This window comes from Populus alba, chromosome 11 (genome assembly GCF_005239225.2).
Source record: "Populus alba chromosome 11, ASM523922v2, whole genome shotgun sequence".
Lineage (NCBI taxonomy): Eukaryota > Viridiplantae > Streptophyta > Magnoliopsida > Malpighiales > Salicaceae > Populus > Populus alba.
In genome coordinates this window covers 4,651,393-4,662,308 of record NC_133294.1, presented here as the reverse complement: position 1 = coordinate 4,662,308, position 10,916 = coordinate 4,651,393, and the positions used below count along the sequence as shown (strand labels likewise).

Here is a 10,916-nt window from a genome sequence, read left to right as displayed (position 1 = left end):
AGTGGATTTGATACGTTTTCTCCTCCTCTCCCTTTCTACACCAGCAGTGACAACCACCGCTTCTAAAAAATAGAGATATGGTTGCCTTAAGGTTCAGCCTTCTCTCTCCTTCAAATCTTTTTCACCGGTGGAGATTTATTGTCACCTAAAACAGAAGAAAAGGCAACGCAAACAACAATTGGTTTTAATTGAATTTTACAGATCTGTTCTCGTTTCTTTTTTTTATTTGGCAACTGTGAGAGATGAGGGCCCAGTTCGGTGAAGAGAGGAGATTGGGGGAAGCAATGGCTGGAAGTTCTTTCGTTGGTTCTGCCGGGTAAGGATGAAAGGAGTGTGTGGTGGCCAGTGGTTGATGACTGGGAAAGGAAGATGTGTGGGGACGAAGAAGAGATGTGTTGGTCTTGGGAGATGGGGGAAACAATGGGTGTTGTCTGTGAGAGGGAGAAAGCAGATGGGGAAAGAAGATGGAGGGGTGGTCTGCTGAGAGTTGAAAATCAGAGGAAAGGAGGGGCGAAGGTTGTCTTAGGAAATGAGAGGCCGTGAGCGGGGAAGATCAGGTCGTGGCTAAGGGTCCGACTGGTTTGGGGAAAAAAAAATCAAGCCGGGGAGGGGGCGGCTGTTTGGAGAAGATGAGAGGAAAGGGAGAGGGCACTGCTCCTTGAAAAAAGATGGGTTTAGGGTTAGGGTTTTTTTTTTTTTTCTAATGTTTCAAAATTGCCCCTCCCCCTTTTGTGTGTGTTAAAGGCTACTATTTATAGGCAAAATGTTGCTTGGACCTCAAAATTGGTCTCTCAACTATTTTTTTTTGTAAATTTTGATTTTTTCTTACTTTTTGGATTTTTTTTATCAATATCGTCTCGAGTGAGGAAAAATCGGTGATTTTAAAAATAACGCGTTAAAAGTCAAATGCGTTCCCATGATCTTTAAAATTTAAATTCTTTTGAGACGATGTTAAAAATTCTAAAAATGATGCAAATATATTAAAAAATATATTTTTTGGATTTTCGATATTTTTCTCTATTTTTTATTTTTTCTAAAAAATTATCTAAACATGAATCAAAAATTAGATAACAACAAGTATATCCAATGTGACACCATCAACTGCACTTATAGTAGCACCAACTCTAAGGGACAATATAGTTGCCCTGGTATGGTGGGAAAATAGTAGGGATATCCAATGTGACACCATCAACTGCACTTATCCCATCACCTTCATCTTTGAATTTCTCATGTTCTGCATGCAAATGAAGATGGACAAATAAAAAACTACAAGGGGGGCAAGAAAGTTACCTGGAGCAGGGAAGCACGGTTGTGGTCGTCAGCGGTGGTGGAAGGTGGCCGGGCAGCGGCTAGGAGGAGAAATGACAATGATTCTAGGCGGTGGCGTGGTTGTCTTTTCTTCTTCTCCTCTGTGCAGAGCCAACGGTCTTTGTTTTTTTCTTCCCCTTGTTTGTTCTCACTCTTTTTAAACTATCACTCAAGCAAATCTTCCTCTTCCCGTTTCAGTTCTCATTCACTCATCTCTCTTTTCTCGTTCTCTTTTTTCTTTTCTTATTCTTCCCTCTTAGTTCTTGTCGCACGTGTGCGGCGTAACGGCGAAAACATCCACCCTCAAAATCTGGTATTATCTAAAAACATGGCAAATGTGGGGAGACAAGGAATTCTTGTCTTTTATTAGTGGAAAAAATGGAATGAGAGTCGCCACCTAGTACTTTGGTCACTAGGAACCCTAACTGGTCTCAGAGATCGGGTACAGGGACTGGTTGCGTAAAGAGAAGGTATTAGCACCCCAAATACGCCCTACCTAAAGCAAGCTGCATTGTTTTATTGTCTGATAAAATCTAAGGTCTTTCGTGTTTTCTTGTTGTTGGTCCATCTATGGTTTAAGAAAAGTCCATCTCGGTAAGGAGATCCTTATCTTATCGGATAATTCTAACGTCAACAAAAGAATTTAATATCCGGAATACGTCTTACGTATAAATTCATAACCCTAGATATTAAAAGAGAACAAAATAATTTTTTTGAAATTTTTGAAATATTAGCCTAGTTCTCGCGACTTTAATAAACTGGTTATTAAAGCCAAAATGCATGCTAATATAAATTTTTGAAATTTTCTTGTATACAAATATGATATGATTTTTTTATATATATATTTTTTGAAAGACTAGGCCGTATGCAAGAAAACAAACATATATTTTTTTTTTCTTGATGAAAATCGGGTATTTTAATACCAAATTTATATCTTTACAGTATAAAAATACAAAACCGCTATCAATTAAAATATAGCATATATATATATAAAAAAATAATAATTGCAGAAAAATCATAAAATAAAAAAATATTTCGCAGGCTGGGCTGGACCTAGCCAGCCTGAAAAGCTAGGCTGGGCCAAGCCAGCCCAGCCTGGTAACTGGCCCATGCCAGTGACCAGCCTCTCCTTTTAGCACATGCACGCGTATCACGCGTGCATGAACAGTGTGAAGGTAATTAAATTACCTTCGCACTGTTTCATCCTCTTCCCAGTGTAAGTATATGACGAGAAACAAAAAAAAAACAGAGCATGATACATGTTGACACAAGACGTTGGCTTCAGCGTGATTTTTCTTTGCGTTTCTACATATTAACAAGCATCACATTACAGGAAATGAGAAAAGGCAGCAAACATACCTGGTTTTGAGGGGAAGAAGACGATGGTGGCGCTGTGCTATATCTTCACTGTGTCCTCTGTTTCTATTCAATTTGCTTCTTCTTCTCTCCCTATTGCTCTCTCTGGTATTTTCAAACTCTCCTCCTTTCTTCCGTTCTCTAACAGTTGTATCCCTTGGTTTTTTTGTTTTTTTTTTAGCCTCTCCTCTCTGCCTTTCCCTCTCTCGGTTTTCTCTCCTCTCTTCACTATACTCTCCCTTTGTCTCCTTCTCCCTTTCTTTCTATCTTCTTCTCCTGCTTTTATAGGCCAGAAACAGCCTTGTGCTGGTAACGGCCGGCTTGTAATCTGCATATAGCGGGATAGCAGCCATAAAACGAGCCCCATAATTGGAGCAATTTGATGCAAAACACATCCTTGTTTTTCTGCTGAAAACGGCTTTATTCGTAGGAGACAATGAATAGTGGCTCTTTAAGGAAAACAACGCTGTTTCGACATTTCAAATGGATATTTTCGATTCCGTCCTTGGTTGTTTTGACAATTTTTGTAATCAAAGCCCCTGGATGAATTGTAATTGGATCCCTTGATTTTATCATCTTTTCTGGTTTGATTCTTGGTTTCGGATAGTTTCAATTAAGTCTTTAATTAGCATCAAACTTCAAATAATTATGCAATTAAACCCCTGATTTGACCAAAATCAACTCCTCAAAATTATAACTGGACCCCAGAACTTTAATTTCTTCCAATAAAAAGCCTAAATTGACTTAAAAAGATCAATTTTTCTTGCAATCAAACCCTCTATAAATTCAATTAAACTTTGGATAAAATTTAATTGAGTCCCATAAACATCTTATTTTGAACTTTTATTTCTCAAATAGAATTTTCCTTGTCCTAGAGCTATCATCAGTCAAAAATATACTATCAAATTTCAATTCTTGTATTTCTGAACCTCCTCAACCAATTCCTAGTCATTTTTATGGGCGTTCCAGCATTCTTTTCTCACTCCTGTTATTTTTTTTAAAAAAAATTTATTATTTTTTTTTATTCCTTTCGAATATTTTTTTGTGTTTTTTTTTATTTTTTGTATGGGAACTCAAAAATGGGTAACAACAGTTCTGTCCTCTCGTTATATTTCCCTTCTCTGTTTTTTTTCTTTCTTTCTCCTTCTTTCGGCTATTTCACTCTCATGTCTCTCTCTTTCGATTCCCATCTCCCGACCCCTTTCTCTCTCAAAAAAAATACTTGTCTCTCCTCTCTTGGTCTCCCTTTTATTTTTCCTCCCCTTCTTCTTCACCTTTCGGGACAGTATTTATAGGGGCAGGGGGAGCGGGATCGACCCTGCCTCGTCCCATCGCTGCGCATGGGTGCACGGTTCTCTTGCTCTGTCACAGCGCCGAGAGAGGTGGCCAATAGAAGCATCGCTTGCAGGGCACGGCTTCTCTGCTTTCTCATCATGAGGTGGGTGGCATATGGTTTTGGCTCTAACAGAGCACGTGGGAGGGAGAGGAAGAAACAAGGGGAAGAAAAACAAAAAAAACTTCTCTTCCTCTGTTGCATGTCCAAGGGAAGGAGAAGGAGAAACAGTGTCGTTTGTTTTGTGTTTTTTTTTTTTTTTTTTTGTAAAACGCATGAAACGACATTGTTTTGTCCAAAATGCGCCATTTAATTTAAATGAAAATTGGCACCAAAGTGTGTTAGATTTCAAGTCATTCCTTCAATTTGCATGATTTTCAGTTTGGTCCTTAATTTTAGATTTCTTCAATCAAGTCCCTAATTTGCCATCAAACTTCAAATATTTATGTAATTAAGCCCCTGAATTAACTAAATCAACTCTTAAATATTATAATTTGACCCCGAAACTTTAATTTCTTCCCATTAAAACCCAAATTGACTGAAAAAACATTTTTTTTTCTTTCAATCAATCCTCTATAAATTCAATTAAACTTTCAATAAAATTTAATTGAGTACATCAACATCTAATTTTTGTACTTTTCTTCCTCATATAAACTTTTTTTTATCAATAGGGCTCTCACTAGTCAATGATATACTATCAAATTCCAATCTTTATTATTATTATTATTTTGAACCTCCTCAACTACTTTTTGGCCATTTTCTGAGCGCTCTGACATCCTCTTTTCACTGATATATTTTTTTGATATTTTTTTTTGTGGGGACCCAAAATAGGTTACAACAACAATTATTAAGAATTCCTAACTTAAACTATAATTTCAACTAATTTTTATACAAATTTTTGTTTTAATTAACACTAAAAAATTTAAAAATATTTTTTAAAGGCTTCAAGCTTGAAACTCTCATTGTACAATAGCAAAGGATTAAAAACTCTTCTAAACTGCATAAGTAAAATTAACAGAATTTTGAAATTTAAGGGTGGAAGTGAAACATTGGTGAATCCATATGGATTATAATATAGAAAGTTTATCCAATGGTGCATTTCCGAGTGTTTATATTCACCTATTTTTGGCTTATTTTTGTCCTTCTCCTCACTCACCAATTTATTTTCAATTACCAAACGGCTATATTTTTTTACTTTGAAATTTAACTTGGTAACATACCCAAGTTTTAATTTATTGAAACATACAGTATAGTACACAATACACTTAGGAAATATTAATATATCCCAGTTCACTGGATATAAATTATATTATATTGGCCAAACTCCTTTTCATCAATCAAGCTAGCCTTAATCGCTTGAAATATACCGTTGGAGCAGCTCATTACTTCGAAAGGCATTCTGAAAACCAGGATGCTGAGAGCTTCATTTGTCTTGTTAAATTAGATTTACGGTTTATGTGCACCCAAACCAAATCCTACGGTGTACCCATCTGTAAATTCAAAGTCGTCGGTGAAAGACCATGCAAAGTAACCTTTGACTTGAACTTCATAATCGCTGCAGAAATGAGTTCAAACGTTAGCATTTTGGTCTTTTTAATTTATTTAAAATCTTTATTTTAAAACCCTAACTTTTTGGGTTAGCAGCCGATTTTAAGTGCATGTTCACTTTAATTTAAGGCAAAAAAACGAAAAAAGAAAAGAAATTAAAAATCGTGTGATTGTACAGTAAGTAAAACTCACTCGATAGATTTTATAACATTCTGAAGATGGTGAAAATGGAAATCTATTCTTGGACGATCATTCAAGTTTCAGCATCTGATACGTTAGCATCAAGCAAGCGGCTGTACCCTAAATAGACGAAAAATATGAAAGAAAGAAGAATTAATGAGTTTGGCCCTTGAAATCTTACTAACTTTCCGTTGTAATGTGCAAAGTTTATTATAATACCATTCTCAGTTATGTAAATTATTGGATCTTGGTAATTGTCTTTGGTGTAATTCAAAAGATATTTTATCCCCTCTGGATAGATATACTGCCATGATGCACCAGCCTGCAATTTGTAGAACATGCAGCTAGCTAGCGTTATAATAACATTTTTTTTCTCGTTTTCAAATATCAAAAAAGTAAAATTGTCTAAATTATGTATCATTTTCTAACAAACCTTTGGACCGATGGGGATCCTACCTCGTTCTCCTGAAAAAAAAAAGCAGAAGAAACAAAAAACTTATTTTTTACAGTGACAAATATATAAAATAAATTTATTTTTCTTATAGTTCTGAAATAAATTTTTATCTTTTAAAAATATAAAGTACATGAAATTTTCTCTTTCTTTTGAAACAATAATCAAACTCGAACTAAGTTTTACAAATCTCTAATGATTTTCAAGACTTTTCTGACTTCAAGGACTCTTTTTTTTTGGATAATCATCAAAAACCCATATAGCTATGTACATGGACATGATAAAAAAATCTAACTTCAAGGACTTAAAAGAGGTACATTGTTTTAAACCTTCAGGGCATAACCTGGCAATTTTTATCGCTTCGGTCCATGGCAATAGTAACCATTTGTCCCTTAGCAAGACTAAAATGACAAAATTCTTACCTGTAATGTTGGCATTAGAATCTGTTTGATATCTAAGATGATCCGGGTCTGAAGTATTTGCATTTGCTGCATAATATGCAGTATAATAATTTAACCCAACAAAGTCATATGTTCCTTTCACTTCATCTGGTGACGAGAATGTTGGCAATCTTTCTTTAACCAATTCCCGCATGCTGGTCGGATAGTCACCATATGTTATAGGATTCAAGAACCTAGAAACATGTAATGTTTTTTTGGAATAAGTCGATATATTAGAAACATGTAATGTTGTTACGAGTTATACAACAATTTATTTTTTTCAGATGAAAATCTAGATTAATTGAAACAAATACAGCCAACTAGACAATATCAACTCTCCAACATCAGGGACACAATTTAAATTCAAGCCAAAAGTCCATATAAACTCTGCTGCTTTGTTAAACTATCTACTACTGTCTTCTGACAGGAAATATGATGCTAAAGGAGCCCAACTTTTGGATTAGAGCAGTAATACAAATGAAAATGATATGAAGCTTCCAAATTATATCACAAGGACTACTAAGCAACCACCAAGCAATTGTGTTATTGAAATAATTAATGAAAATTATAGAAGATCCAGCTAGCTACCAGCTCATGTTTTGGAGAAATACATACCAACCAAGCGTGAAATCAAGAGATCTTTTGGCAGCATCATAATCATCCGTACTGTTAGAGTAGGGTTCGAACCAAGGGGTATTGAGTGTTATCCCAATCTTCCCATTTTGAGATGCCTACATTTTCAATAATCAAAGTGATGCCACATATATATAGATATATGTTCATAGGGATTAAATAATACTCTATCCAGTAAAAATGTGCATTTATTGGATACCTGATACTTTTCCTTGTATGTCTTTACTGCTGCTGCGTGAGAAAGGAGGAGATTATGGGCAACTTTGTAGGGCTCAGTGGAAGAGTTTCCTTTCATGCAGTACTTTTCATTCACCCATTTGGAACATCGGCCCGGTGCAAAGTCACCGGAATCATAGCCAGCACTGGAGTACTTTTGTGGCTCATTTAAAGTAATCCAGTACTTCACTCGGTCACCAAATTCCCGGAAGCAAAGTTCAGCAAAATCTCGAAAATCGTTCCTATAAATTAATTAAAAGAATAGAAATACTATGTTACAATTCCGTACATAATTTGACAAATACGAATGCTTGACTTGTGTTTTTAAATTATTCAATAACCTTGATAAAAGGTGATGACTTACACAATTTGATCACTTAGAAACCCTCCATAATTGTCTTCAAGTCCTTGAGGAATATCCCAATGAAAGAGAGTTATAAAAGGCTCAAAACCTGTGAAGTTTAGCCTCAAAAGATGAGAGCGGCTTTTAGATAACATCTTCCCAAATCAAATAATGAAATATTTTTTACCCTCCAGAAGAAATAAATAAGGAATTATTTAGTTTTTTGTATCCCCTTTGATTTTTTTTTCCATATTATTAAATCAAATTCACACGGATCAATTCAAGAAGTTACAAAATAGTTGGTTCAATATGCTTGCGATATCCTTGCAAGTAATTTTCTTAGTTCTTTTAACGTTGATCCACATTTCTTAACAAATTATTTTAAAGATTCAAGCAGCACCCATGAACAACAGAAATTGTATATTTCTAAGAAGAGGGAGAAGATTTTAACCGTTTGCTATGCTTTCATTGATGACCTTGTTGTAGAAATCAATTCCACGCCGGCTCACTTTTCTACTTATTTTCCCACCTGAGAATCATTAAATATTTGTTTTTGAAAAAACCAAAAGTAAAAAAGTATCAACAAAAAAATAAATGCACATCCTTTTAGTGTTCTTTATCTCTAACTAATACTTACTGGGAATCACTCTGGACCAGTCGATAGACAATCTGAAAGCATCCACGCTCAAGTTCTTCACTATTTGAAGATCACTCTGTCACGTTTTGGATATTCACGTTCATTATTACAAGTATTCAAGAGATTCTAAAAGATTAAAGTTTTGTTTTGTTTTTCTAAATATGTGCGCGTGCAGGTGTGCATTTCTGTGTTTTTCAGTAGCATTTGGTTATAATATCAAGACAAAAGAGACAAGATAATGGAGACCCTTTGTCCCTCATCATGTTTTAAAAAGAATACAAATTTACATCAAAAACTGCAAAAAGTGATTGATTTATTTATTTAATATTTTTGTTTTTTACTCTTCAGTTTTTATATCTTCCGTATTTGTATGTGTTCTGTTTATTTAGTTATACTAAACAAAACATAACCTTATTACTGTAAAGAATTTCCTTACCAGTAAGGAATTTAGCTTATTTAATGAATAACTTGTTAATTTCTAATCCAGTTGCCATGATTTGGAATACGTGTTATTTTTGTTATGAGTTATTTAGAAAAAAAATTAATATTTTTTTACAGAATTATTATCAAATTGATATATACCTGGTAGCGATTGTAGAAATCAATTGCGGTGTCTGCGTTGCTGCCATCAGCTATCCTTTCTGAAAGTCCTCATAAAAATGATCGATGGAGCTGTACATTAGTCATTCATGCAAAGATATAAACTGTATTTGTCTTATGGTTTCCTAATTTCGTGTCCTTAAAACCTTTTAATAAATGAAGCAACCATACAGAAACAAATACGAAGATATGCAGGGGAGATGATATATTATTTAAATATGTGATAATACATAAATCATAGTACCTAAAATCCGCACAAGGAACAATAAGATATATGTACACCATTGAAATGTAAGAATATTCAAGTAATGAAAGAGAGGCATCATATTATCTATATGTTCTATACAACTATAAATTAATTTGAAAGGATCAATGAGAATTTCTTCTCGTTTAAATTTAGTTACTGTTGTTTATCAATCTTTTAATCTTGTATTCTAAACTCTAATATTAAATTCAACTAAGTTAGCATAATTTTCACGAACCAATTCAACATAATTTTCATGAATCAACTACCCGATTTAACCAAAGAATATTGCAAAAATACTCATAGAAGTTCTATGAAGAGACTATTTTTCATAGTTAAATAAAAATAAAAATAAAACCATCAATGCGAGGAATAAAAATTGTTGTGCATAGATGAGAAATTACAAAAAAAAAAAAATTAATAAATATTAAAGTTTGAAGGTAAGAGTATAAATTTAATCCATTCTTAGAAATTAGAGGATGTAGATTCAGTTAATAAAATTGATGGACTTATTCTTAGAAACTTACCTCATGGGAAGACAAAAGCCAAAAAAGCAAATTACAATAATTAAAATACTGAAAATTGAATTTCGAATACTAAAAGTCGTAGTATGAGAGAGAGATACCTGGGAAATCTTGAGCAAAAGTGTCCCATTCACTCGGACCTCTGAGACTTACGATTGCATGACCCTCGTACTTGATACCATAAACAAAGAATTCCAAAATCAGATGATATATATATATATCTTAATTTGAGGATTTTTTATAACATATATAGTACTGGTAAATGTAGGAATTCATTAATTGTCTTTGACACGCAATTATATACATTAAATAAACCTCCTTCTATGCATGCAAACCATTTAATTGGCACCAATTTGATAAATAAAACGGAGGAAAGGCGATCAGAGACAAGATGCTAGGAGAAGTACACCAGCAAATGAAAAAACATTACAAGGGAGCATTTGAATTGTGTGTATCTTAATAGCTAGCTATAATTAAGCTCAGCTTGGTTTAGTCTTATCAAATATGAAGAAAAGTGTGATTAGTAATCAAATAGGGAAGCTAAGTATAAAGGTTCAGTCGAGCTACCTGGTAAGCGGATGAGGCTACCCCAAATATGAAATCCGGTGGAAAGGATGTCCGATTGAAACAATCGGTGGGAAAACGAGTATCCAACTCCGTCATATTGGGTGGCGTCACCAGCTTAGCAGAAGCTACCGGGAAAATTATTCGGAGGAGCATTCCTAAAAACAGCCAGCCAAGATGAGTAGCCATCTAGCAATTAAGAGGTTGCAATTTGTTTATATGCGGTTTCAATCCTCATACTAAGCCTCCTTTTATATAGAGGCTTGAAGAGATAGCATTGGTGTGCAATGCATGCGGTCTTGGCTCCTCGTAAATGGGCCTAACACTAGTCTTCAAGTAGTTCTGTTCTTGAAGAAATGCATTACTTTACTAATACAGTAGAGTAAATTAAAGAATGATGAGTGTTCTTAAAGATAGAATATTTTTTCGGTTTTATAGTTGTAATATACCATACTAAATCTTAATTTTCTATGGAGCTAGTTTTCTTTATTGGTTTCAAATTCTTTAATCAAAATTTAATTTTATGTTTTCTTTCATTT

At 34.2% G+C, this 10,916-nt stretch overlaps 1 pseudogene; it reads right to left on the bottom strand.

The window, feature by feature from the left end:
• Positions 1 to 5,337: 5,337 nt before the first annotated feature.
• LOC118042540 (cyanogenic beta-glucosidase-like) lies at positions 5,338 to 10,709 on the bottom strand (annotated as a pseudogene).
• Between the last annotated feature and the right edge of the window lie 207 nt (positions 10,710 to 10,916).